The sequence below is a fragment of the Sphaerodactylus townsendi genome, linkage group LG07 (assembly GCF_021028975.2).
Source record: "Sphaerodactylus townsendi isolate TG3544 linkage group LG07, MPM_Stown_v2.3, whole genome shotgun sequence".
Taxonomy (NCBI): Eukaryota; Metazoa; Chordata; class Lepidosauria; order Squamata; family Sphaerodactylidae; genus Sphaerodactylus; species Sphaerodactylus townsendi.
This window is the reverse complement of record NC_059431.1, coordinates 93,691,629-93,717,591: the sequence shown is the minus strand read 5'-3', so window position 1 is coordinate 93,717,591 and position 25,963 is coordinate 93,691,629. Positions and strand designations below refer to the sequence as shown.

At 44.4% G+C, this 25,963-nt stretch overlaps 1 protein-coding gene across 1 annotated transcript in view; it reads right to left on the bottom strand.

The window, feature by feature from the left end:
* Positions 1-3,942, bottom strand: part of ACO1 (aconitase 1) — a 61,801-nt gene extending 57,859 nt beyond the window's left edge. The window contains exon 1 of the mRNA XM_048503014.1: positions 3,783-3,942. The gene's annotated coding sequence lies outside the window, so the exon portion shown is untranslated. The remainder of the gene's footprint in view (positions 1-3,782) is intronic.
* Between the last annotated feature and the right edge of the window lie 22,021 nt (positions 3,943-25,963).

Below are 25,963 nucleotides of genomic sequence, written 5' to 3'. Positions count from 1 at the left end.
AAATGGCTGCCTTGGAGGGGGGACTTTTTGGAATTATACACCACTGAGGCCCCTCCCCAAACCCCACACACCTCAGGGTCCACTTCCAAATCTTCAGGATTTTCCCAAACCAGGGAAACCTATGTAAACACCCAGGAAAATCTACCACCTGTCTGCAGACACAGACAATAAGGTGATAAGGACATCTATTCCCTTTGCCATTTCACCAAGCATAACAGGGCTTAACACTATTTGAGAACGAAAGAATAGGTGTTTGCTAGGGTGCCTTCTGTTCAAGCGTTTCAATCTGAGCATGTCCCTGGTTATCTTTTAAGATCAATCTGTTTCAAGGGTGGTAGAAATTAATAGCATTGCAACAATGAAGCTATTGTGACATCCTGATTCTGTATCATCCAGGATTTTATCTTTAATGTTGCAAAAGCTTCCCCAAGCACTCCACGCTCTACAAACGTGTTTACTACAAGGCAGTCCCTTGATTTTGGGCGTCACTTGCAGCCACCTTTCATAGCAGGCCATGAGTACAGCTGATGATTATTCCCTCTCCTGCTTGCAGTGGCACAACTCTCATTTCTCCCTGAGTTCAGCTTTTCCCTTGCCCAGTTTCCCTGACCAAGATCACGATCTCAAGGTGTTTTTATCCCTAAACTTTCCCAAGTTGAATTAAAGACAGGTCCAGACTGCTGATTGATACATCTGCCTCCCATTAAATCTGCCATCTATTGGATTTTCAAGGTCAATATCCCTTTCTGACTGGCAGGTGCTCTCCAAGGTCTCAGGCAAAGATCTTTCACATTACCTGTTACTCAGTTCTTTTAATGATGGGATCTAAACCTGGAGTCTTTTGTTTACAAAGCAGATACTTCACCACTGTGCTGTGACCCCCCCCCCCACCTCTTGCTTACCGAACGATCAAGACAACTGAACCCTTTAGGCAGGGAAGATCTCTCTTTCATACCCAGCCACCATTAGGCATAGCCTTGAACCAGCCAACAGATCATCTCTTTGAAAGCTACAGTTCATTTTTGCCAGTAGGCAAACCATAATTACAATTCTTCTAAAGCAGGGGTCTGCAACCTGCGGCTCTCCAGATATTTATGGACTACAAATCCCATCAGCCCCTGCCAGCATGGCCAATTGGTTCTAAAGTCACTGCTGCATACAATCAGGCAGATGAAAATTAAACAGTTGTAATATGCCAGTGAGCCCCCCCCCCCAAAAACAAGACAACAACCCATTAGAAAGCTAATGGCTGTCAGAAAAATAAACGGAGTAAACCCCACACTCTGGAGAGGTGTAGGGATAGCTGAAACTTCTGAAGTGTCCCAAGAATGCATCTTTGACTTTGGTACTCATATAGGTAAAACACTGGTCTCAGGAAGCACCATAAAACAATGGGCAGACTATGTCCTCCAAAAGGCCACTAGCCAGATCAGACCACCAGATCATCTGAAGCAAGCCAAGGAGTGTGCTGAACTTCTGTACATACTCATAACACTGTCTTATACTAAATCAGACCCTTGGTTCATTGAGGTTGGTATTGTCTATTTGGATGGCAGAAGCTCTCCAAGGTCTCAGGCTGAGGTTTTCATATCACCTGCTACCTGATCCTTTCAACTGGAGACACCGGGGATTGAACCGGGGGCCTTCTGCATGCAAAGCAGATGCTCTATCATTGAGTTATGGCCGCTCCCCTAAAGCTGTTACATAGTTCATATTGCCTTCCTTCATAGTTCATATTGCCATGGAGTGATTCTATCATAAGAACCTAAGAGCACCTCTGTGGCGTCAGACTAGACAGTCCACGTAGGGATGCATCCACGTATCTGGGAGGCACAAAACTCACACTGCACGTGTGGTACAAAGTCCTCAAAGGCTAGGAAAAGTTGAAGGCAACCTTGTGAGGTAGGTTGGGTTGAGAGTGTGTGACGGGCACAAGGTCACTCAGCAGGCTTCCAAGGAACTTGAATCTGGTTCTCCCAGATCCCAGCCTAATACTCTGTCCTCTACACCACACTGGCTCTATATCCCAAAGAAATCAGCTACATTTTCCCACAGTTTTAAACAAAGCAGCTTAATCTTTTAAGTACTATGACCGAGGAGAAAAAGGTACTTTAATACTCTGGTTAGGTTAAATTTAGATCCAACCCCACCGCCCACCCCTTTCCTATGCAGTGAAAACTGTGCAATTGTGAACATTTCACAAGTGTTTATTTTTGAGATGGCTACATGGGTCTTGGCGCCAATTAACTCTGTGACTGCTAAGCCCATTATCAGTAGAAAACAGATACTCCCATGAGGTGCAGGCAGGGCGGCGGGGGCATTTTGGCCACCCGCCAAAATATCAGACCGCGATGCAGCTTCCACTACTGTGGGACACAGCACTGTTGCACACCCATGCCCCAATCCAAGGGAAAAAGAGAGCTCTCATGGAACACATGTGCTTCTAGGCTGCCACGGACAAACTGTTACAGAAAACCCTCCTGAAGCTTTAAACTGCTGATCTCTCCAAAAGCTCCTTGACAGGACTGGGAACACAGCGCATGTGACAGGCCCTCCTATAAAGAGGCCTACCTTTAGCCACCCCCCTCCCGCTCTGCACAAACTCCACTATTAGAGGGGAAAGGATCTGGATACAAACACACAGCAAGACCAAACTTGGAGCACTTTGTTTTCATACCGCCACAGGCCCACCCAAGAGGACCCCCAGAACTGCTTCTTTTGTAGCTTCTGCTGACAAAGAGACCAAGAAAAGGAGGGGAGAAAAGGGAAGGGGAAAATGTGGAAGCACCGAAAACAACTCCCCTTCCCTCCCTACCACACTGCAAACTTGAGGTTGGAGTCTTTTCAGGGATCGCCAGCAAACTTGCTATGCTAACCAGAGGTCCAAGTGTTACAGAGTTCAACAGACCTTGCTGAGAGTAAGAATGCTACGCTGAACAAAGTTACACTCTTCCAAACATAATTACTGACAGGGACTTAGAAGGGAGTAACTCTGTTTTGGATCACCCTTCCAATACAAATCCAATCCAATACCTCCTGGAGATCCTAATCTTTCCATTTTTAACCCCCCCCCCCCCCCCCGTTAAATGCAGAGAAGGAAGTTCCTGTCCGAAAGGCTCCTTTATTCCATTGAGATCAAATTAGTAACTCTACAGTAAACACTTTGAAGGTATTATCAAAGATAAACCTTCTGGAAAGAGCTTGAGAAAGGGGGAAGGTCGACCACCCCAGCCGACTTTCAGCCTTCCCTTCTGCTATCTGGCTTTCTCTTCCCGACTGCATCTCCACAACAACCCTGCTAGGTAGGTACGGATGAAAGAGAGTGACTGACTCTCCAGCAAGACAGTCATCCAGCAAGGTTCATAGTTGAGCAGGGATCTGAGCGCTGATCTTCCAGGTCCTCTTTCCACTGGGGAGCATAGGAAATTAGGAATACTCTGAAGCGAGGGCCTTGACTAGGAACATGCATGTTAGGAAATAAGGGAAATGCAACTGAATGAACCCTAAGCTCGCCGCCTGAGAAGCAAATCGTACTGGGCCAGAGTGGGGCTTACTCCCGAGGAGACTCGCCTAGGATCAGGCCACCATGATGAGCCTTGTTGCTGGGAAGTGAGCGCCAGGGAAGGTCGGCGGAGACCACCCAGCCTGGGAGGAAGCGCGCAAAGCAATGGAAACGCGCGGCTGCTGGGTTGGCACAGAGGCCGACCCGGCGCCAAGGACGAGGGGCTGCTTCCCCGCCACCCTGCCCTCCTTTCGCACGGCTGCACCCCGCGGACACTCACCTGGCTGGCAGGAGGCTGCGGGGAGCTGCTTGCGAGGCGGCTGCGGGGGGAAGGGGGCCGCCGTGGCCTCCAGCCTTCCTCCGCCCCAGTCTCCTCCTCCTCCTGGGTCGAGGAGGCGACCAAGGGAGGGCGGCGAGCCGGATCAGCTGCTCGCCTCCTTCAGCCAAGAGGCGGAGCGCTCCACTCCTCCAGCTTGGCTTTCCGGCGTGGGCCCGCTTGCCCCTTCCCCGGGGCCTCGGCGCTTTCCCTCGGAAGGAGATTAGTCCCTTTCTGTTTCTCATCTCCTGTCTCGTACCCGCCTCTTCTGTATTCTGTTCACACGCTCTTCTTTCTCCACGCCACCTCACCAGTGCAGTTTTAGCCTGGCTATCCCTCTAACACAGGGATAGGGAACCTTTAACACTCAAAGAGCCATTTGGACCCGTTTTCCATGGGAAAAGAAAACACTTGGAGCCGCAAACAATTTTTGACATTTAAAATAAAGATAACACTATATATATAGGGTTTTTTTTACCTTTTACTCCGCTCATTCTGAGAAGCGCGATGCTGGATGCGCCTCGCCCTGCTGCCTGCAGGTGGCGGCAAGGATGAAGTTGGCAGCTTGAGGTCTTAGCCCGCCGAGCGCCCGCCCTTCCAACAGGGGTGGTAGAGAGTGGGAAGCTCGGCGTGGGCTCCAGCTGACCATGTGGGTAGCAGTTGGTGCGCCCGCCCTGTTGCCTGCAGGGCGGGCAAGGATGGGGCTGGCGGCTCGGCTCGTGGAGCCACAGTGCAAGGGCAGAAGAGCCGCATGCGGCTCTTGAGCCGCAGGTTCCCTACCCCTGCTCTAACAAGTTCGGGCGGGGGGGGGGGGGGGTCCTCTCATCTCCGTTCTAGCTTCACAACAACCCTGGGAGGCAGGTTAGAGGCAGTGGTGGGATCCAAAAAATTTCATAACAGGTTCGATGGTGGTGGGATTCAAACAGTGGTGCCGCCGCACACACGCACCTCCAGTCCCTATTGGGCAGGGAGGTTGCTTTAGTAACCCCTTCTTGGCACTCAGAAAAAAATTAGTAACCATTAATAGAGAAGTGATGAGAACTGGTTGGATCCCACCTCTGGTTAGAGGTGAATGACGAAAGTGTGCATTTGCTTTATTTAGTGTTGGACATGGGCCCGCGTGTATCGAACCAAGCTGCGCTGTTGGCACAAGCTGCAAGGAAAATTAGGTTGAATCTTGCAAAGTGATCTGCATTTACATTATCACACAGTTACATTATCACACAGTACACATTATCTGCAGTTACATTATCACACTGTTATGACAAAGAAAACCCACAACACCCTACTGCTATGATTGTTGGTTTTATCATGTTTTAAAACTTATCTTAGGTATATTTTAGTTTATTTAGTAGCTAACCTGTTTATAGAATGTTAGCTGTTAGGGTATATTCATTCTTTCTTTTCTTTTCTCATCATATCTGTATGACTGTATCGTTTTGCATATGGAATGATTGTGAAGGCCTACTGCCAATACCATAAAACTTTTGCTTCCTATTACAAGATTGTTTAGAGACAAGGAAGGGATCTCTGCCTACCTGCACAGAAAAACCCTTTAATAATTCAGTTTTGCATGGTTTGCAGAAAACCAGGAGAATGGAAGCTTTTCTGACTTTGGGAAGGCCGTTCCATAAAATGGGAGGAGGCACAACAAAGAAAGCATGTGTGGAGACAGTTGTTGACTTTGGCCATTTGCAGGTTGACACCCACAGATGCCCATGAGCAAAATTATTGTGGTGGCGTGTAGGGGGAGAGGTGGTCCCATAAACAAGAGGGGCCAAGGTATGTGATAGCCAATACCTTAAACTGAACCCGTAACAAATGGGCAACCAATGGAGTAGTTGCGGAATGGAAATAATATGCACATGCCATCTACCACCCACTAATAGCCAAGGCATTCTGAACCAGTTGCAGTTTCCAAGTTGATCTTGAGGGGTGTGCAGTGGGCAGTGGGCAGTAATCCAGCCTTGGTGTTACTGTGGCATGGATCCAGGTGGCTAGGTCATCTGTATCAAGATAAGGTACCATCTTCCAGGCTAGGCTGAGTTGGTAGAAAGCACTTTTTTGAACATGCATTAACTTGCCTCTCCAGTAATAAAGCTGGATCCAGAATAACCCCAAGGCTTTTAACGGAGTCAGTAAGGGTCAGTTGGACTCCATTAAAACTGGGGAGAACTGTGTCCTTCAAGACCGTGACCTTCCCAGTCAGCATTACCTTTTCTTTTCAGGGTTTAATTTTAATTTGTTCAGTCTTCCACCATTTAACCTCAGCAGCCAGGTCATGATTCGAGACCTCAACTGTATCACCAGGAGATTTGGATAAGGATATATAGAGCTGAATATCATTGGCATATTGATGACAACCAAATCCAAAACGATGAATGATTTGTCCTAAGGACTTCACTGGGAGATCGAAAAGCATGTGGAATTGAATTGTGTCCCATGAATCCCACAAGATAGGTTCCATACTGATGACAATTGGTTTCCAACAGTAACTTTTTGAGTCTGATCCATGAAGAATTATTTGAAGCTGTTCGATGAATGTCACCTGGCACCTACTTCTGCCTCAACAAAGTGACATCAAAGGCTGCAGATAAATCCAGTAAGAGCAACAAGAGGAGCTTGGCCTTCATTCTACATTCAGACAGAATAAAGCTGGTAGAGCCATGTCTGTCCCACAGCCTGCCCTGAAGCCAGACTGAAAAAGGTCTTGAGTAGATGACTTATCCAAGAAGACTTGCTTGATTTCCTCACTGGCAATTTATCCCAGGATAGTCCCCTGAAATATTGAGGTTTCCTCACGACCTCCCCACTGCCGAACCTTGGAACACAGTTCAATCCCGGCTCTGTTGCTCCCCTCCCTTATCCCGCGTTTCCCCAGAACCTGGTTGCTTGTACAACTTTTTTGCAGAGCACATTACCAATCCAGATTCGTGGGGAGGTTTGGGTGTCTGATTTGCTTTTCAATTTCCCGCCATACAGAGTGACACAAATGCTTCCAGCCAATCAGAGTGTGGTGGCCAATGCGCGATGCATGCACAGGTTTTTTTTAGGGTTTTTTTCATTTCACTTGGCTTCTTATGATCTTCTGATTCGGTTTCATGCTTAACTGCTCTGACGAGGAAACGAGAGAACGGGAACGCTCTGTAATAAGACTCTCTGATCTTTGTTGCTAACATCTGACCGATAATGTCTATGCAAGAGGACATTATGACGTGATGAAAAGTTCCTGCCCCAACACGGCACGCCAATCAGGAGAGTCCTGGCAAGCTGATCACGTGGCAGTGGGGATTGTTGCATTGCTGAAATCCAAGGCAGGCCCAGATGTCTTCAATTGAAACATTGCGCAGTGAGGACGATGAAACCACGATTAAAAGGTGTGGTTTACTTTGAAACTTGGATTAATCTACATTTAATTTTCAGTGGGAAATCGGCCCTGGAGTTGGTCTGCTACAGTTTTCTCCAACACTTTGCCCAGAAAGAGTTGATCAGGAACCTGGTGATAATTGACTATATAATTTTTCTGTAGGCATGGTTTCTTAAGAATGAAGAGTGTCCTTTTTAAATTGTCAAAGGAAGGTACCCTGAGTTAGCAATTGAATTATAATAGATACAATGCAGTCCTTACATGATTTTAATTGCCTGGATGGACAAGGATCCAGGTTACAAGTAGGGGCATCCACAGATCCCAGGATCTTGTCCTCATCTATCATGGGTCAAAATGATCTATGTGTAGTTCAGGTGGCATTTTAAGCCTTCCTCTTGGCATACCAATACTACCACTGATATCCAAATCAGACTGTATGCTCAATATGTTATCCTGCAATGACTTTGGCAAAAATATTACAGCTCATTGTCTGTTCCTGTGACAATAGAGGCTTGGATTTAGACATCACCAAATGCTGACCTATCCTGAACATGTGGGATGAACTAGCTGGTGTTATGATAGAGACTTTTAGTTTTGCTGCTGTCATTGCTACTTACACAGGTCTTACAAGATTTTCCTATCACAGAAAGATTTCTCTGCCATTCTAGATGTCTCATTTTTTGATCAGGGGGCTGGGTTGTGCCCCAAGGGTAGTAGAGCTTGATAAGGAAAAATCCTGTTGAAAACTTCATGGAGCTTTATGGTGCTTGTTTCCACCATGGTCTCCACAGAATACATGCTTGCAAAGCCTAAAATAATTTAGAGCATTCTGGAATCCCGTAGGATTCATAAGCCCCCATGGGTGTACCATTTTAACTGGGCCCCTTCCCTTGCAGGGCTTTGAGCCACATTCACCTTGGCTTTAAGTATACTCTTTTCCACTGAAAGATCTAAGTAGAATAATAACTTAATCTGGACCGTCTTTGTTTTAGAATGCTCCGCTTGGGTCCTAACAGAACTAAGTTCAGGGTGTGACCACTTTTGGGAGAGACCCAAGACAGTCAAAGAAGCTATAAAATCCTAGACCAGTTCCACAAGGTATTGTGGGCATGAAAGTTAAAGTCCCCCAGAATAACCAGTCATAGGCCCCTTCTGCACACGCAAAATAATGCATTTTCAAATCACTTTCACAACTGTTTGCAAGTGGATTTTGCTATTCCGCACAGCTTCAAAGAGCACTGAAAGCAGTTTGAAAGTGCATTATTCTGCATGTGCGGAATGAGCCTAAGTCTCCAGCATCACTTCTTCTGCCCAATGGGGAACTAGATGGCTGGGAGACAAGAAGAATGCCTAATTATTTTTAGTTCTTAATGTAAGGAGTGTACAGTCAATGCTAGTGATAAGTTTGGACTATAACTCCGTGGAAGTTAAAGGTCTAATGGAGATAATAGCCACACCTTCAGTGTTCTTGCTTCTTCCAAGGGAACCAGCTTGGGGACACATTAACCCATGGAGCATCTAATATTTTAGAGAAACAGGACAGGTGTGGCAATGAAATACAAGTTTTTATATCTTAGGAACTGAGAAAATATATTAAACATGACATAGACATTTTGCTCGTCTCATGGCAAAATGGAAGCACTCAAAAACTCCGTGCACCGTGGCATTTGCTTTCCCACATGCCAAATAATGCACTTTGAATCCACATATAAGGCCCTTTCCTTTGTGAAATGGCAAGATCCACTGGTAAACCATTGTTAAAGTGCATTGAAAGTGGATTGAAAGTGCATTATTCAGCATGGGTGAAAGCAAGGGTTTTAATAGCGGTGCTTCCTTTCTGGTTCAAACAAGACCGGAATTCTCTGAACTGTTTTTGAAAGTTTGAATAAACATTTTTTTTCTCCAGGTTTGGTCCCTTTCAAACCACACCTCTCCTTCAGCCTTTGCCGTTATGGTCAGTTTCCAGAAGTGCCATACTCTGGGACTGTAGTTGGATCTCCCCAGACTCCTTTAGGTTTTTTAAAAATGTTATGATGCATCTTATTACTGGGGAGGTCTTTTTTAAAAAAATGATCTTTATTAGTTTCCATAAATCATTTTATATACAAGAAAAGGACAATAAAAGGGAAGGAAGCAACCAAATAACGAACAATAATGTAACAAAAAACAAACAACCAGATTGACAACAAAAAGAAAATTAACCCATATTAACCTATCGTATTGTTACCCTAAATCTTAATATCTGCCCAACAAGTTACAATCACTCTTATTCCGTAATTATCTTACTTTACATTTCAATATCTTTCTACTACCTTACTTATATTGTATATTTTTATAACTTATTTATTATCAGGCTAATATAAATTATAAATCCTTAATTCTTGCCCTATTTCTCCCTTCTACTATTTCTTCCTTCCCTGTATCCCTACCCCTCTTCTAATCTCCATCCTATCACTAACTTAAAAGTATAACTAAAAAAGTATAACTACATTCTCTAGAGTATCTTCTTTCTTCTATCTGCTATTCTGTGGACTTATTACTGGGGAGGTCTTGATACTGCCATTATATTTACTTTTTGCCTACTTTTTATTCCCATTATGTTTTCTCTAATTCATTTAAATGCCATTTCTTAAAAATGGAGCTAATGGTCCAGTCTTAAGCAGAGTTACATCATTCTAAATCCATTGATTTCAATGGATTTAGGTGTAACTCAGCTTCAGTATTGCTCTGTGAAATGCCTAAGTTTACAAGCGGCAGTGATGACAAATATACAAAAGCAGATGCTGCCCTCTCATGGTTAAATAACTGTAGTGCACTTGAGACTGGCTTTCTCCTTCGTGCTCCATTCTGCAGTGAAGTGAGGGTTGTTCAGATGAATTGTGAAGCTGGACTCTAGCTGTGAGACAGCTGGCTCTTGCTTCCAGAGAAAAAAGCCTGAACAGTATTTTAAATAACAATATGTCAAGTAAACAGAAACTGTGCGGTCTCTTGAGCTGCCGGGTGGTGGGAAAAATAATAGAATCTTTCAGTAGATTAAAAAAAAACTCAGCCAGATTATGTCCAGAGATAACAAGTATTACTGCAGAAAGGGGACAGTCTTTATTTACTCACCCCTCCCTGTTTCAAAGGTCTGCATTATGCCAGAATAGCTCTCACAAGCCACACTTTCACAAATGAAACCACAGAAGACCAAAACTCACAAGCAGCACTTATCAAGGGAGCAATTGTTACCCCAAGTAAGCAGTCTCCACTTTAGTATACCAGAATAGCTCTGGGTGAAAACTCTCAAATGAGCAGGCAGCTGTACAATTAAAACTGGTTCAATTAGAGAATAAAATAATAAAAACCAGAAATATATTTTCAGCAGTGAACATATGTACCAGGGCTGGGCATTCAGTTAAGCTCAAACTGAAACCCCCCTCCCTTAAAAAAGCAATTTCTTTTTTTTTTTAAATTATTGCCCGAAATAAAAACCAGGCTATTCACAGGAGCCAAGTAGCCTGGTGCTGAAAAAAATATGAGCATGTTTCAGCTTTTTCAGGTTTGATAGCTACCTACTGGGTTGGAAGTCCCCACAAGCAGTCCTTGTTACATGCGAAGCTGTGCTGCTGGTATTTTTCAGGTTTGGTTATAAAAAAAACTGATTTTTTTCAGGAAAGCCGAAAAAACTAACATGGGGGATTCAGGGTTTTTTTTTTTTGGCTTTTTCAAAAATTTCTGGGTCTTTTACAGTTGAAGCATAAAAATACAATTTTTTTAATTGCCTACCACTAATATGTGCACCAGGCACATAAGAGGTGGTTAAGAGACAAGGGAGGAAACTGGATAGGGTTTCAGGGATGGGTGACATTTACCAGTCTAGAAGGGATGTCCAGGGAAAGCAGCGCTGATGAGGAAAATGACCAGCATTTTCAGGAGCAAAAGGAATAGACCACAAGCAAGTGGGGGTACACGCACAGATCCAGAAGATGCACACACTATGAATGGCCAAAGGACCAATGTTTATATCCTAAAGTGGGCCCTGGGCAAGTATGAGGTAAACTGGCAGGAAAGCCAGAGACAAAGAACTGATAGTTTTTCCAGGGTTCCAGTGAAAGGATAGGAGAGGATTGATGAATCGTCATGACCCAAGAGAATACCTGGACTATGCTCTTGAATACTGATTGATTGCTGGGATAAGTGCAGATAGGGTAAGTAATGGTCTGCTTGGAGAGCTGTTTAAATCATCTTAGGGTGACACAAGGGGATTAGCTAGCCCCATTGTCCATGCAAGCAGACCTTAGGGCCAGGGGGAAAGTTCAGCTGCCAACCTCCTTTCTGTCCAGACTTGACACACAAGATATTTCCCAAACCCCTCTGAGAGGCATCTTTGATCCCCGTGCCTTCGTGGCACCCCTTAGCAGGAGGTGTAGTGGTTAAGAGCAGGTGGATTCTAATCTGGAGAACTGAGCTTGATTCCACACTCCTCCACCTGAATGGCAGAGGCTTATCTGGTGAACTAGATGTGTTTCCGCACTCCTACATTCCTGCTGGGTGACCTTGGGCTAATCGCAGTTCTTTGGAATTCTCTCAGCCCCACTACTACTACTACTACTACTACTACTACTACTACTACTACTACTACTACTACTACTACTACTACTACTACTACTTCTTCTTCTTCTTCTTCTTCTTCTTCTTCTTCTTCTTCTTCTTCTTCTTCTTCTTCTTCTTCAATTGCTCACAAAATCACACACACTAGCTAATAAGTGCCTGTGCAAAAGAGAATCCAGTTTCACTAGGGGCCTCCAATAGGAAATTGAAGGGTTCTCATCTATAGCAACACATTTTAGAAGGAAGATGCTTGTCAGTTAAATAAATGAGCCATTATGACATAAATGTGAAAAGTGTTGGATGAGTATGTGGGAGATTAGGGGTTCAAATCCCCTCTTATGCCATGGAAGCTTGCTGTTAACCTTGGGCCAATCACACTTTCTCAGCCTATCCTAACTCATAGGGTTGTTGTGAGAATAACATTGAGGAAAGGAGAACAATAGAACCCACTCTGTGTCTCCACTGGGGAGAAAGGCAGGGTACAAATGAATGAAATAAATAACATTAAGGATTTGAATGAATATTAGGTAGATGGAATACTGGTGTGCCCATTTTCTCATTCCCTCCACTGTATACTTGGGGTACAGTCCTCCCTCACATTTTGAGAGATGTCAACTGTAAGTTGTAGCTGCTCAGGGACTTTCATTTTATCCTCACAACAACCTTGTGAGTTAGGTCAGGTCCATGGTCACCCAGTGAGTTTCCATATCAGAATGGGGAGCTGAGGTCCCAGTCAGAAACTCTAAGCACTACATTGCAATGGCTTTTGTGAGGTGACTGCTGTCGAATACTAGCGAGCAACTGAGCCTGGGTGAGTCATGCAGGTCAGATGAAATCAAGGTGCCCAGTGGTCGCTGCCAGATCTCTGCCAAGTCCTAAACAACTGAGGAAAAGGTCCCATCCTCTCCCCTGCCCTTCCCACACCTTTTACAAGCAGAAAACAAGCATGCAGGGCAAAACTGCTGAGGTCACCTACCAAAAGTCTGAGGGGCACCTGTTTATTAAACCTATAAGCATTCCTTTTATTGTTTGGAGTTCGTTGTTGCAAGATCTGCCTTTCTTTCACTGCTCCAATCTCTGGATTTAAGTATCCTTAGACAGTGCCACACTTGCTATTAGAAAATACCAGTGGGGACCCATGAGACTTACAGAGGGGGATCCCATCTTCCCTTTCTTGCCCAATGAGCCTAAGCGCAGCTTTCTTCTAAGCCTCCACATAGCTGAACCCAGTATAGCTCCAGGTCTTTGCAGCAACCTTTTGGGCTAGCCATGGTGGCATGTGGGTGGCACTGTGGGCCCAGAGCAGCTCCTGGATTCAGCTGACACCACAGCTGGGCCTGGACTGGCTCTTGGACTCCTCCACTTCCTCTCCAGAACACAGCCAAGTTTGTTGTCTGTTCATACTCTGTATTTTGGGGAATTTTAATGCCCCAATATAATATGATTAGGTTTTTAGAGTTTTCTGCAAACCGTGTGTGTGTGTGTGTGTGTGTGTGTGTGTGTGTGTGTGTGTGTGTGTTATGTTATGTTATGGTTTCACTCAAAATGTCCCTGCTTATTTAAGGCAGCTTCAAATCCAGAAAATACCCAATGCAATGTTTAATATATAGAATTTCAATCAGTAAAGACACATACATGGCAAGCAGGTGGATTCTCTCCCTCAGGAAAGATAGCCACACTGGCTTCTTCAGGCATATCATGTAACACCTTTGATGCTCACTCAATATCACTCACCTTTGATGCTTCACAGTGAAAAACAAGATCTTGTCAAAAACCTGCTAGAAATGGTCAGTAAAGGTATGCTTTGGTGTTCCAGATGCTTTAGAGGTAACCAGGTGCAATTTAATATTTCTTCCATAGGTGGGGCTATTGTTTCATTGAATGGGGCTGTCAAAGCCTGGGGGAGGGGGGGGATGCAAGTTTGTAAGCAGCCTAGGAATGGATTTAGCTAATAAAAATAATGTCGAGAAGGAAACAAAGGTAGTTAGGAGGGTTTTAACAACGAAGTAAATGAACTGAGGACAGGCAATTCCATGGTCTTGTCTCCTGGATCTCTTTCTATGCATTTGTGGATAAGCAGAAAAAGGCTTACCAACTGCGTTTTTTATTTCCTGCCCCTCTGCCTGCATTACACCGGGTGCTACAGGGAAGTGTTAGCAATGGCTAGGACTGAATGCATACTTTCCAAGAACAAAATCATTATTAGCCCAGTAACTTGTTTAGTAGTCCACTTACTGCTGAATCTGTATTTTACGTTTTTGGGTTGAAAGGAAACAAACCAGTGTATAGGGGTCAGAGCCCAGAATCACTCTGCCATGGCAGCTCCCTGGTTGATTTTGGGACAGTCACTGTCTCGTAGCCTGACCTACCTAACCTGATTATTGTGCAGATGAAACAGGGAAGGGAAGAACAGTGCTGTAAACTGGTTGTGGTGGGTTTTCTGGGCTGTGTGGCCGTGGTCTGGTGGATCTTGTTCCTAACGTTTCGCTTGCATCTGTGGCTGGCATCTTCAGAGGTGTATCACAGAGGGAAGTCCGTTACACACTGTGCCTTTCCCCACTCACCATATGCTGTGGGGTAACCACTCGAAAAGACACGGGGGTCCTCCACGTTCCCCACCGCACCAGCAGCCACAGCGCAGCTGCCCCGAATCTGCTGCTCTCCCAACTCCTTAGCGCGCGTCAAATTAGCTCCTCTTCAAACAGCAACTTTTTCAGAAACGCTGCGCTTGCCGCGGGGTGGTGGGGAACTTAGGATGTTTGCGGCAAGTTGATTCGCTGTGACACACAGCCTTCCCACCAATCAGGCAACAGGCCTCTCCATTTTTTAAAGGAAGTGTGTCCCCGTCAGAAATAACACGACAGGCAGCTATGTGATGACGTAGACACGTGGCGACAAATCTTTTACAATGCAAAAAACCGCCACAATTGAGACGTGTGCACAAGGTAACATCCCAACATTCCATTACTCGAGCTCCACAGCTCTACAGCTTTGCAGCATCCATTCACGGCAAAGTGCCGCTGAGCGCGCGGGGTTGCGGGGAACATAGGCAGTGGAAAACGAAACTGATTTTCGCTTTCATTTTTCAGTCCAATCAAGTCGCTGCGGGGAAGTGTCGAAGGTAAAATCCAGAGTGACCAGCGCCTTTTAAATGACGTTTGCACATACAAACGTGCCAGCCAATCAAAATCAAATTTGCGTGCTAGCCAATCAAAATAGAGGCCCACCTTCCGCTGGCCACTACTTCTGCGTGTCCATGACGTGCACACGTGCCAGCCAATCAGAATGCCGATTGCCGCGGGAGACTTGCTCTGGGACCCTGCGTTATTTTGTTAACGGCGAAAAGAGGTGGGGAACAAGTTTTCCGTGCTCAAAAGCTGCGGAGGTTTTTCTACGCGGGGTGGCACACAAAAAAAGCTAAGTGGGGAAAGGCCCACTGTGTCCTGTGAGAAGGGAATGTTTAGTGGGGTATATATTGTCCATGTCCCAGGGGAACCAAGCAGCAAGTGTTTGGGTGGAACTTGTTATGCAAAGATGTGGTTGATAGTATTGTATTGCAAGTGGGGTTTATCAGTCCGGGGAGTGATTCACATTTTCATTTCCTGCAGCAGCAGAAGTATTGCTGAATGCAAATCCTGTGTTTGGGTGGAGTCCATTGTTCATGAATTTAGCATCCCCTTGGGGTTTGCTTTTGGTGTTTTTAAGCACTGGTAGCCAAGCTTTGTTAATTTGTTTGTAAACTATTTTAGATCTTCCTTGGAGAGGAATGCAAGGTCTAAATATCTAAATAAAAAGAAAATAAATGGTAAAACCTAGCAATTTCAGGGGGTAAAAAATGCTGGGCTATGCAGTATGTGAAGGCTGTATTGCTAAGCCTCTGTTCAGCAGTCCTATATAATGGATGTTGCATATACACAGAGCATCATCTAGCAAGGAATCCTGAGCAAAGAGAAGGGTTGCTGGGGGGTTGGGGGAGGAATTGGACATCTTGATTAAAAGGTTATTTTAACCTCTACTTACCATTCACATTTTAGCATCTATTTACTTGCTGTCTGATTTCAACAACATCTGGCCCCTTGATGTATGATGATTGAATGTATATCAAGGAGCCATACTGTGCCATTAGTAGATTTTAAAGAATAAGTGCCTGGTCTGATTGGTGAACAAGGATATTATTCTTTGCAGATCCATATATTCACATTTATGGGATCAGCCACATATGATGCTTCTTATATTTACTGCACACAGAGGGAAAAACACCATCTGACAAAGGCAGAAGTCTCAAGGCAAGTCTCATTTCATAAACAGGACAGGTTCCCAGTTTTATACTCTTCTTTCCTGAGACAGGAAACACTTTTTTTTAAGGACCCAGAGGATTATTAAATAATCTTAACTGAGGAGCCATGTGAATGCTTGAAATAGAAATAGAGGGGCCAAATCATGTGCCCATGTCATTCTTTAACGGTAGCCAAGGGTTCCTGGTACAAGCTTAGGGGGACAAACATTCTTTAGGCTCCTGTATTTTTAACAACTAGAATATCTTATTCTTTGATTGGCTTATATCCCCCGGGCCAAATGGAGTGCACCTGAGAAAGCTCAAATAAGTTTCTAGAGAGCTTGCAGAGCCTTTGTACATGATCTTCATGACCTTTGGGAGGATGTGAGATATACAGAGCAGAGGGGATAATGACCCAACCTCAAAACAAAATTGGGTATCCAAAAGGTTGGCTGAAATAAAAATCCAATTAAACAATGAAATGTATTCATTTCAAAGCACTCATGCATACAGCAAATATCGGATTGATAATCTAAAACCAGATGCCAAACATGTTTTGGCTCCAAGCCTTCTTCAGTGGTCTAGTTATGATGTAATGTACACATGTACATAAATTATCTAGTAGAATGCTTAGAATTTTATATCAGCCCAAGTATGTATTTCAAGATGACTAGAAAAAAATGAGAATAAAGAGCAACAGGCCTCTGATTCAGGGAAGATACTGGAGCATGCAAGCACCTGAAGGACATCTTGGTGATCCAGGGGAAATCAGCATGAATTTGTCCCTAACAAATTTCAGCAAGTTTTTGACAGGTTCTGATGGGTAAACTGGAAGTCAGCAAACTGGAGTTTAGGACTGTTATGTGGATAGGGAACTGTTTGGAGAATTGCTTCCAAAGCGTAGCTGTCAGTTGTATTTTATCTGATTGGAAGTGTCCAGTGGGGTGCCAAAGCGCTTGGCTCTGGGCCCAGTACTTCTCAATATTTTTAATAGATGATCTAGACGATGGGGTGGAGGGACTACTCATTAATTTTTAGATGGCACATAATTGGGAGGAGTAGTGAGCACCCTGGAAGACAGAGATAGAATCCAGTAAGATCTGAACACTCTGGAAAAGTGGGTGGATGTGGGCAAGTTGCAGTTCCACAAGGATAAATGCAGCATTCTATATCTTCATAGAAAAAAATGAGAAGCACGCAGACTGGATGGCGGTAGCAGCATGTACAGATTGACTGTAAGCTAAATATGAGCAGTCAGTGCGATGCAGTGGCAAAAGAGGATAAGGCAGTCTTGCGGTCTATTAATAGGGGCACAACTAAATTGTAATAGTCCCACTGTACACTTCGTTGTTCAGGCCGCACCTAGAGTACTGTGTACAATTCTGGAGACCTCTTCAATTCTGGAGGCTCACTTCAAAAAGGATGTGGACAGAACGGAGTGGATTCAGAAGACAGCAATGAAGATGATCTGATGGCTGGAGACCAAGCCCTACAAGGAGAAGCCGAGGGACTCGGGAGTGTTTTGTTCTGGCTCTTCTAAAATGGGCTGCCTGTAGTGGCACATCTCAGTTTGGAAATTTGGGAACATACACTTCTACTCTTCAGCAAAAATGGTGGGACTGGCAAATTCCTGGGAGTTCTTGAGTTGGGAAATTCCTGGAGATTTGAGGGTTCAGCCAGATGGGAATGGGATTTGGGAGGGGAGGGACTTCAGATGGATTCAATGCCATAGAGTTCACCCTCCAATGCAGCCATTTTCTTCAGAGAAAGTGATCTTTATGGTTGTAATTCTGGGAGAGCTCCAGGTTTGACCTGGAGGTTGGAAACCCTGTCCAAGACATAGAAAACAGTCTTGCTGAAGCTTAAGTAGGTCTGGGCCTCTGTTCAGTGCCTGAACAGGGAACAAATTGAGAACATGACCTAATTGAAATCTTGAAAAACTGGAAGATATGCAGTAACGTAACCAAACAAACAAGTACCTCCCTCATGGACTTTGGAGTGAAGAATACATGTTTTGGCTGCCTGGAGGTTACTTTTTGCTTTGACACGGCACTGAAACTCAAATCCAGTTTATTTCCCTCCTCCTTTATTTATTCCTCTGCTTTCCATAACAAAAACCTTCAGCCTTCAATGGAAATTTTCCCTGGATGCGGTCAATCGACATGTTGTAGTCATCATTCAAATCAGCCTCACACAATAAGCGAGGGTCGGCATGAAACAGTTGCACCACTATCATTTACTCTGACGCCAGAGACGGGTGCTGGGAACAGGAATCAAAGCTATTTTAAGTCAGTTTGTTCAAATGTTAGCCTCTGTGTGATGCCATAGCACTGGGGTGTACAAAAAAGACACCCTGCTGTCCTGTTAGAAGAGGAGCCAGTGTCTGAGGCTCCAGCTGAAAGGAAAACCTGATAAGTTGCCATGTGGTTATTCTCTATTCTTGCCCATTAATCTCCTCTTAACCCTCTCAGTGCTGCTTGAAAATGTCATTTTAGTACATTTCTTTCCTTTCACATATATACTTCCTCCATTGTAGCCTCACAACCATCATATGAGGGCATTAAGGCTGAAGAATGACAGGATTTGAATGTTAGGATTTGAATGTGAGACCACCAAGGAAGGATAACGTTTGGGCAAATTGATTTAACATGACTTTGGTGCCTGGTGCCAGCAATTTTTTCTAGCAAATGATAATGGTGCAACCATTGGAAGGAGAGTCAATGTGGTGTAGTGGTTGAGAGCTTTGGACAAGTATCTGGGAGACCCAGGTTCGAATCTCCAGTCATGCCATGGAGGCTCACTGAATGATTTTGGGTCAGTTGTACTCCCTCGGCCTAACCTACACCACAGAATTGTTGTGAGGATAAAGTGGAAAAGAGGAGAATGGTGTGATCAGCTTTGGCTCCCCATTGGGGAGAAAGGTGGGGTACAAATGAAGTAAGTAAATAAATAAACAAGAACAGGTTGGCTATACAAAGGCAGGCAATGGCAAACAATTTCTGTTCGTCTCTTGCTTTGAAAACCATTTGTGGTCTCCATAAGTCAACTGTGACATCACACGATCACTCTCTGGAATATCTGACATGTTGTCATACTGAGTCTCAAATATGTGCACCATTGCGGATTTTGACAGGGGTGGGCAAGAGTCTCAGCAAGGTTTAAAACTTTAAAGGCTCAGTCTTGAATTCCATTCCCCTTTCCCTAGACTGGGGCAAACCTTATTTCCCTTTAGGTAACAGGTCAAGCCATTTTTTTTTTGCCCAGGTTTTGAAAATCTGTTTTATGGTCTGCTTGTAGCCTGAGCGCACTGTTTTATGAACATCGTTCTAGGCTGCTGAGTGGGGTTTTATGCTCTTTTAATGTCCCGGCTTGCTTTTATTGGCTAATTTTACAATTCATATTTTTTATCATTCATAATCTTTTTATGTAGTTGTTTTATGACAGCCCTGCATTGTTTTTACCTTATGAGCCACCTTCAGCAGGTCTCTGAAGAGGCAAGGTGTATATTTTCTAAACTGATTAACTAACTGATTAATTAAATTGCTGAAGAGCAGCAAAGGTTGCTTAATAGGGAAGCCAGGCTGCTTAGCAAGAAGACCTCCTGCTTTCAGGACCCAGGCTCCCACTGCTCCTCAGTGGAGAATTGAGAACCAAAGGGGAAGGGACTGAAATTGTGCTGTAGAAGAAGAAGAGTTGGATTTGTATCCCCCCTTTCTCTCCTATAGGAGATTCAAAGGGGCTTACAAACTCCTTGCCCTCCCCCCCTCACAACAAACACCCTGTGAGGTAGGTGGGGCTGAGAGAGCTCCGAAAAGCTGTGACTAGCCCAAGGTCACCCAGCTGGTGTGTGTGGGAGTGCACAGGCTAATCTGAATTCCCCAGGTAAGCCTTCACAGCTCAGGCGGCAGAGCTGGGAATCAAACCAGGTTCTTTCAGATTAGAGTACACCTGCTCTTAACCACTATGCTACTCTGCTCACAATACTGTGATACCACGTCTGGTTGTCTACCCAGAAATGATGTCATAGTGTTGTGTGATGCCCTAAGAATTTATGAAATCTCCATGATAAAAAACACAGAATTTTGAGAAATTCCTGGAGTATTGAATGGTGCCAGTTACCAGTATCTCCATCCCCTTGAAGCTCCTAGGGCTTGCCAGTCAGGGCCAAGGATGCCAACTTTATTTGCTATTTTCCTGTGCTTCACAATGATTTTAGCAATTGGCCAAATGCTGCACAGCTCAGACTGGAAGCCCATCAGGTTAGGTATTTGCTATGTGTACCCCTAGGACATTTGATTAACAGTGGGAATTGCTGGTAGTTCAAGAAAGGACACTAAGGTAATGGGATGGGTCATGGCACAGCGGTAGAGCATTTGCTTTGCATGCAGAAGGTCTCTGGTTCAATCCTGAGCCTCCCCAGTTAAAAGGGCCAGGCAATGAGTGATGTAAAAAACCTTGGCTTGAAACCCTGGGGAGCTGCTCCAGTCTGAGCAGACAGTACTGACCATGAGGGACCAATAATATGCTTTAGTATAAGGCAATTCCATCTATTCACTAGCTCAGAATCCTTCTAGGTATAGGAAATAAGTGACATCAAAGATCCCAAACCTTCCCTCTTCCGATTCTCCCTCCCTCAAACTCTCCTCCAAGTATTTCCCAATCTGGAGCTGGCATCTCTAACCCTGTGAGGTAGGTTAGGCTGAAAGTGAATGACTGACACACGGTCACCCAGTGAGTTTCATGGCAGATAGAAATCTGAACCTAGGTCTTCCCTAAGTCAGTAAGTTTCAGAAGGTAGCTGTGTTAATCTGCAGTAGAACCGTTCAATTCAAGTCCAGTAGATTGTCTCTAAGGTGCTCCTGGACTCAAATCTGACTGCTCAGATCAGTCGAGCACTCTAATCACTACACTGGTAAAGTTTAAGAAGACCTAATTAATTGCTTTAAACAACAGTCATTTGATGGATTTGGCTACACATTATGTGGGTGATCCATGACTGAAAATGTGTTTCTTTTAGCTTTTAAAAGTAGCCATGGCAGGAGAGCTAATTTAGATTGGTACTACAGTGTTGGAGAGATGCCATTTCCCTGATAGAAACTGGACAGCTCCACTGGTAGAGAAAAATGACAGGACAATAAAAGAGAACTGTAATTTTCATTGGGAAAATGGCAGAGGGAGAAAGGCTTGATGTGACGAATGCATTCATCCTGCATTCAGATTACAGGGTGGACCCGCCCCTGAAAGAGTTAAGCCCTGGCCAGTCCTGATTGGCCAGAGAAAAAAGGCGCATACTATAAATACTGTCAGCAAGAGTGCTGAGGGGTTCTTCTTTTTGGAGTCTTTGACTTTTTGGCTCGGTGTGAGCTTGTGTGCCCTCGGGTGCTTTTTGGTAGCAGCGTGAGGTGAATCTGCCAGATCTCTCATGGCTGTTGTTTAGTATTAGCTGAAGAAGCTATTCAGTCACCTAAAACCCTGAGTTTGGAGGGGAGTGTCCGCCCTCAGGTGTTTTGTTTTATTTTTGAGGGAAACCTCTGTAACAGTCTAAAAGTCTGTCCTCCACAGTGAACATCAGTCTTGGGAGGCCCAGTCCCTTTGGCAGAGAAGCCAGATTTTGGGAGTGTGGGAGAGGGAGGCTGTTATGCCTGAATCCCACTGGGCGTAGACTGGGTGTTTTATTTTGTGGTGAGGAACAGCGGACTGAAAACTTTATTTTTAAGAGGGAGTGTGAAACCTCCACAGTAACATCTTTAAAGAAACATCTTTTTCATTGTAAAATCTTAAGTGAAGTGCCTGAAACCATTAAGCGTTTAAGAAACAAACTTACTCTGCAACCGCTAAGCTTTAAGAAACTTTCCCTGAAACCAATACGCTTATTTCCTCTCCAGTTTACCTGAGAAGCCTCTGTTAAAGCCAGTAAATAAAAGTTTTGAGTTTTGTTCAACTTTAAACTCGTTCCAGTTATTTTTATTTTCTGTCTGTGTCTGTGTGTGTTCCCCAGCAAAGGGTGGTGACCGTGAAAAATCAGTTTGAGTGGGCTATAGAGGAAAACTTTATATTTTGGTGGCAGCGAAAAGCGGAACATATAAGCGCCTTCTTTTACACTTGATCCTTCCAACACTGAGAAACAGCTGTTTTTTAAAGCTAAAAATGCACTATTTTGTGGATTTTCCATGCAGGTTGTAATGGCAGTGAACAGGCAGGAAATACAAGTAATCATATAGGTTCTGAAACATCAAGGAATGAAAGAATAGACAGACCTCACTTTCCTTCCTAATTGGCTGTCCCCATGGTTGAAGCACTAAGAACAAAGTTTTTAACTTCAATTTTATGCAATGTTATCATTTTACTGTTATGTCTTCTGTATCCCTCCATGCCTGATCCCAAACCAGGTCCATAAAGAGCCACTTTCCAAATCACAGAAACAGAACAATTTTGGGTTGTTGTTTTTTTGTAAACTGGAAGGGACAAAAAAGTTCTGCTTTTTTCTGTTGGGTCATCAATATGACACCAATGGCAAATGTAAGCATGTGTGAGCCAGAAGGCTAATAAAAATGTTACAGGCTAGTAACTTTGTAGGCTTATCTGCAGGTGAACTCTAAACACTATCAGTTCCAAGAGAACCACAAAGGAGGGGGTAGTTTTAAAGCCGTCTAGCAAACAACTCTGTAATTTATGGTTTGCACTAAAATGTGCTTTGACAAAGGTTCTTTTTTAAGTCTTCACAGATTCTAAACCCAAATCCAGTCCATGCAGGCACATTTTCTATGATCTGTGAAGCAAGCATGTGTGTGTGTCTATCTTCCGCAGGCTTTCCTGATAGTTGAGCAGTTGTTGCCCCATGGTGAACAAGATGACTCCTCCTCTTTGTTCCTTCTCATTTGCTGCTGGAGATGGCTACTCTCAGTGATGCAAACACTTACTTGAGCAGCTGACTAAACAAGAAGGCTGTCACGTCACCTCTCTTTCGAGGTCTCTGAGGCAGACTCTTACCTTGTGATGGGAAGAGCACCTGAGGAAGGGTTGCAAACTTCAAAGCCAGGCCTAGGGTTCTTACAGAATCTCACCCAGGGTAACACTCTGGCTCAGAGCAGCTGTCTGTCATTCAGAAGGTCCTAGGTTCAATCCCTGGCACATCCAGTTAAGAGGGCCAAGTAACAGGTGAAGTGGAAGACTTTACTTGAAAGCTCCTGTCAGTCTGAGAAGACAAATACTGGCCTTGAAGGCCCAATGGTTCTGATGAAGTATTTGGCAGTTTCATGTGTTCAGCTACAACTGATCTCGATATTATAGAGGTCAGTTCCGTGAGAGAAAATGGATGCCTTGGATAGCAAAATCTATGGCAGAGATCTTCAACTTGGTGTCTGTGGGCATCATGTGCCTGCCAACACCTTTGTTGCCACTCTCCAAGTGTTTTTGGAGAGTAGACAGGGCCAGGAGGGATTTTTGCCCAGCAATTCTGTGTAGATTTTTGAAAATGTTGCTTTGGCAGCAGCTTCCACCACAGCACAAGAATCTTTACTGTGTGTTTCAAGGTAAGCTTCAGGCACTGTTATCTGTCTGGCTCCACGGCCCACGGCAGCCATTTTGGTTTTTTTTTGTTTTTGAAAATCATTTTTATTAAGAACTTTCCAATCAAATAACATCAGATAAAGAACACTCAACAATCACAATGAAACAACACAATTTCAAACTCATTGCACATCAACATAACCTAAACCTAGCATAATTCTATAATCTATGTAATTACACATAAAGTGTTATCATTCTATAGACAAGACATAGACATTTGTAGCTTCCATGCAACCCAATTCTTTCATAGATTTCAAATGGCAGATACCGTAGTTGATGGCTAATTCTATCAGCCATTTTGTGACTGCTCCAACCTTCTGTATCAGAATTCCTAAGTTGCCCACAGCCTCAAAAAGTATCAGCAGAGTATAAAGCAGAGTCACTCTGGTAAGATGAGAATGTTTAGTCTTCTTGCACTCACTGCAACCTTCTACTACTCTTGGAAAAGAATATTCTCCACGCAAGATGTTCTTTCCATAAGAAGGCTTTTACTTTTGCAGTTGCAAGTATTCATAAGTCTATTCTATACAAGACTATAATACTATACAGAACTCTTCAGCAATTACAAAATTCAACATACACAGAACTTAACTCAGACTCTATCTCTATCTAAGCATATACAAATGCATACATTAGGATACTTCCCCCCGCCCACGCAACAGCCTCTCATTGGTCTAGAATCACAGTTGAATTCACCAATCGTGCTAAAGATTAATGTTTGCTACTTTTGCCCCGAGACTGATTGTCTCCGTCCTCTGGTTTCGCAAACCTTCTGCTAACTTGAAATGATCTTTTATGTGAACTTTTCACTCTTTTCTATATATCATGACAAAAAGCATGCAAAGCCCTGGTCTATGGCATCACATACCCACTGAGCTCATTCCAGTCTTCTAACTCCACTCTCCCAAGACTCTACTCTGAAATCTCCAGGAATTTCCCAAGCCAAACCTGACAACATGTGCGTGAGAGAGGTATACGTTGCTGCTCTTCACAAAATCAGAGGTCATTGCAGGAACGTCTGAGATGCTTGCTTGTTTCCCTGTGGGAGTGGAACTGATGAGCGAGAAGCTTCTATTTTTGCTTGATAGTTCTCTATAGTAGAAAGGGAGGCTGAGACATTTTTTGCATTGCTGCTTTAAAATGTAACTTCACAGTAGCAATAGAATGCCTTCCCAAAAGGAAAAAAAGAGAGGTGAGGATTGTTCTTCTGTGTCACGGATGACATCCAACCACTGTCAGGAATAATGCATTTTCAATAGTAGCAGGTGGAATGAATGCAACTGAAAAGACAAGTAGGCATGAGCATTGATAAAAATTATTGGTAAATTTTGGGTCTGTTTTTTTTTAACTCAATTTTTTTTGGTAAAGGTGAATATCAATCCTCTTTATTAGGCTGTTGCTGTTATTAGGCTGTTACTGAAAATTTTCAGGTTTAAAAAACCTAAACCTGATTTTTTTTCTGTTTCTCCCCCTCCCTGCTCTTTCCCAAGCCCTCTGACATGGATTTCCCAAGTTTCCCAAGTGTGGCATGGAGTTCTGTCTTTCTCTCTCTCTGTCCCCTTCTGCTGGCTCCCAAGACCACCTGGGCTTGGGAATAGTGGTGTAGGGGTGATTTGAAAAGCCAAATGTTATTCAGTTTTTTGGGGCCCAGATATATTTGACTTTTTGAATGCACCTGGTTTTTTTTGTCGGTAAATGAAAATCCCACCCCCAAAAGCCAATATTGCTGTGGAGTGGGGGGCAGAGGTGGAGCTTCCATGAGGACATATGGGGAAAAATGCCCTGGGCGGCCACCGATCATTCAAATGGGAAATCACCCCCACATCCCTCCTCTTTCCCCTGGTGCCCCTCCTTGGCTTGGGGTGCTTGGCACAGCCTGGCCCAGCTTGGCAGTAGGCAGCGAGTGAGGAAAGAGGTAAGGCTTGGCTCACCCTGCCCCCTGCCAGGCCCTGCTCTCTGATCACTGCTCCTGCCACCGCCTGGAGAGCCTTGTGCTGCCCCATGCCAGGCAAGCCCTCCCCACCTTTCCCCATCCCCTGCAAACCCTCCCGGTCTCCCCCAACCCTGAGCAAGCCTGTGGGCCCTTCCCTGCCTCCTGCACCCCACGAGGAACCCCAGCCCCTGCCACCCCACCATAACCTATAGCTTCCCACCCTCCCAACACTTCATTTTCTAACCTTCCTTTACCCCACCTTCATTTTGCCTCTCTCCTCCACCCCAATACTAACTCCCAACCCTCCCCACTCTCATACTTACCTCCCCACCCCCAGCCACTTTCCACCCTCCCCCACCCCAATCCTAACTTTTCCAGCCTTCCCTACCCCAAGTCACACCTTCCAA